The following is a 3487-nucleotide window of genomic DNA, read 5'->3' as shown; positions in this document are numbered from 1 at the left end:
TTTTTTTTAATGAAGACGTGTATTTGTATTTGAACATTCCAAACTATATAAGATTTATCAAGATCTATCTGGTCTTAATCCAGATTAACAAATTTAGACTGAAGTTGCTTAAAGGAAAACTTCATTGGCAGAATACTGGAAAACACTGAAAAGTATATATGCTTTTAAGGTAAGTTAAAAAATCAAAGTGAACGTGGAGCTGTCTGTTAACAGCGAAGTGATCAGATGCAAGTGTACTTCTACCATTCAGCATCGTATTTCAGAAAATACATTTTAGTAGAATAAAGTACACCTGATCCATAGCATACCTATGGTGTTTGGTTTGAAGGCAATAGAAACTCCACTGACCCTGCCTAATTTCCAAAGGTCCACAGTACAAACAGGATCTTCAGAAATGTTATGGAAAGATATCTGAGTGGGCAGAGGGGAAAGGGTATACAGGATGTAGAAAAATACTAGAAAATGATAAACGGCAACTGGACCAAAATTTCACATCCTTTATGAAGGGACAACTTTTAAGCTTGAAAAGAGTTGAAGCTAGTGCTATTAAAAATTAAAACATCTCTACAGTGACCAAAACCTGCATAGAATCAGGTCCTTTTTGTTATTAAATAAAAGCACGTGCAAGTAGGGTACGTGTTTCCCATTTATTTAAATGGGAATTATTTTCCAAATCTCTAAGGCAGCTTTGAAAATGTAGGCTGACATTTTCTCACTAGGATCTCACCCTGGGAGACCCTAAGGACCATGTGAGAGTTAAGTGTGAAAGGCAACAACAAATCCAGACATAAAACTAATCATCCAGCTTGAGACAAGAGGCAAAGAAGATGAAAATCTTTACGTACTGAGTCACTGCGTTGGAAAGCTTGTGAAATAAAGAAATGCAACATGGAGATGCTAAGCACAATGTGTTTCGTACTTCCTGCACCAGTGTGTTTCTTTCTTTATTCTGTTTGACCAAGCTTTCAATGAGCTAGACTCCACCAAGACACCATGCTTATGCAATTGCCTTGCAGTCCATGTGCAGCATTATGATCACATGGCAACACCAAGAAAGGTCAGAAACCTTTCTGTGCATTATGAAGCATGCTTGTGACAGGCTGATTGTTGAACAATAGCAAAAAGCCCAGGGACAAAGGAACTTGTGTTTAACAATCTGCTTCAAATGTGCCAACTTTTGTTAGCAGCCTTTCACTAAGGCTTCTCCAAATCTATTTGTCCTTGACGAGTATAGGGGGATCTTTTCGCTCTGTTTTCTTTGTTACTTTTACAAATGTCTTCTAAAACAATTTGTGGACTCTACCATACAATTGGCCTACTCTAGAGGAACTTCAAATTATTTAGAAATTTGTCAGTAGTGATTAGTGAATTAGTCCAAAGGATAGGGCTCTTCTCTGGGGTAGATTTCATTGCTTAGTTGTCAGTGTAAAGGAATTTGCCAAACCCAGAAGCTGTATAAATATTTAAGATACAGCACTTTATTGATCTGGAGCAACATTCCAGGTAAAAAGGAAACAGGACACTTTATTTACCTCTTAAAATTTGCCATTATATATAAAATGTAAATTCAAATGTTAAAAGTGTGATTGCAAGATGTCAGAAGACTACTTTTCCTGAATGTTTCCCATTTATTCTATGATGTGGTGTCTATAGAATATAATATGATGGATGTTAGTTTATTTCATCTTCACCTGCTTTTGACATATTGCATCAAACTGCTTCTTTCTCAGTTTGGTGGTCAAACACCCATTCCTTGCAATGGGACCAGATTTTCCACTTCCAATGTTAATATGACCATTTAGTGAGAGTAAAAGTCTTATCATCCATTATGCCATGTACCTATAGCATGTGCCATATGACATATTCTGTATCAGAGGCTAGCGCTTTGAAGTATTTATCTACACATATATACATATCTCCCATGTATAAACAGTATAGTTGTGACATGTGATAATATTAGTGAACGTTACAGGACAATTTTATTATCACGTTATAAGGTCTTGTTTGTAAATCTGTAACATTCAATAAACTAGCACATGTTGCATCAAGCATTAAGTTCCACTTTCCAATTATTAGCATACGTATGGAATATGCATTTCTGGTCACAGTGTGTAAGTTTGGTGTGTTTCACACATTTTTCTGTATAGCTCCACGTAAGTGTCTGTATGAGCTGCTGTATAAACCTCTAATGAGCCACTGTGGGCTGTGACAGGTGAGTTGTGGTAGCGTGAAAGATGAACTGGCATGTTATGCAAAAGATTATAAGATAAATGAACTTTAATAATATTTTGAAACTCAACTGAATTTAGCTGTTTGTTTACATATGCTGGCCAACTGAGAAAGCAGTGTACAGTATTTTATAAATATTTTCCTATAGTAATCCGTTCTGTTGTTTCCAGTTTAAGTGATGCTATTCTACAATTGGGGTATACACTTGTCCTAGGTATTGGATAATAGCACATTATTCTTTCACAATAACTTTGTGGTATGACTGGAATAGTTTCTCTTCCTTACAGTCCTGTCTTTTTTTGTGTCGATGAAAATGCATGCATTGTTCCATGAGTTTCTTTGGACTGCTATGAAACTTAGCATTTTGCTATTGCCTGTCTGTAAAGATGAATCCAGTTAGGAATGAATCCAAGCTTTTGGATGTTTACATTATTTCCATTATGTTTGATCTTTAGCAAAGTAAGTGATTTTTTTATTATTTTTAAATGACAATTGTATTTTATGAAATTGAAATATTCAATGTAAAATGCGAACCTACAGCAGTCCTCAGACATTTGGCTCTCTCTTTTTTGGAAGAGATAAGGTGCTCCATAATTGTTCTTAGCACAAGTGCCAGTTAATAAATGGCAGTGTGGGGATAATTTAAAAATATAACGAACACCCAAAATATCCATTCATGCACATAAGAAAAGCCCACTGGGTTCCAGCTATAGATTGCTTTTTTTTTCATTTTCCATTTATAGATTTTTGGTATTAAAAAAAAAAAAGATTTGTACTTTTGTGGAATGGATAACCTTTTGTCAGGGGATAAATATCTTAGTTAGGTATATTTTTTGTAAGAGAAGAAAATGATTTGTTTCTTAGAAACTGTCAGCACGTAGAAAATGCAACTAAAAAATAACTGCTCAAAAACAGTGCTGGTAGCAGCACACAGCCTTAGTCCAATTACTGCAGTCGGAGTAAACGAGTATCTCTGTCCTGAGAGCAGAAGTTGTCGAAGGTATGAGCTTGGAGTGAGCCAGTGAAACAAAATTCTCTGTTAACTCATGGTGCAAATTTTAAGAACAAGCATAAATGTCTTGTTAAGTTGCTCAGGTTATGTACTTAAGAGGATTTGATAATCACCAGAAGGGAAGATGCAAGCTTGTTGTTCCTGGATTTCCCTAGGAACACCTAGGTATTCGTTAGTTTCTCCCCTGCTTAAAATAATAGTATATTTGCATGTTTGCACAAACAGGCACACACACACACACACACA

The sequence above is a fragment of the Meleagris gallopavo genome, chromosome Z, assembly GCF_000146605.3.
Source record: "Meleagris gallopavo isolate NT-WF06-2002-E0010 breed Aviagen turkey brand Nicholas breeding stock chromosome Z, Turkey_5.1, whole genome shotgun sequence".
NCBI lineage: Eukaryota > Metazoa > Chordata > Aves > Galliformes > Phasianidae > Meleagris > Meleagris gallopavo.
This window is presented reverse-complemented; position numbering follows the sequence as displayed.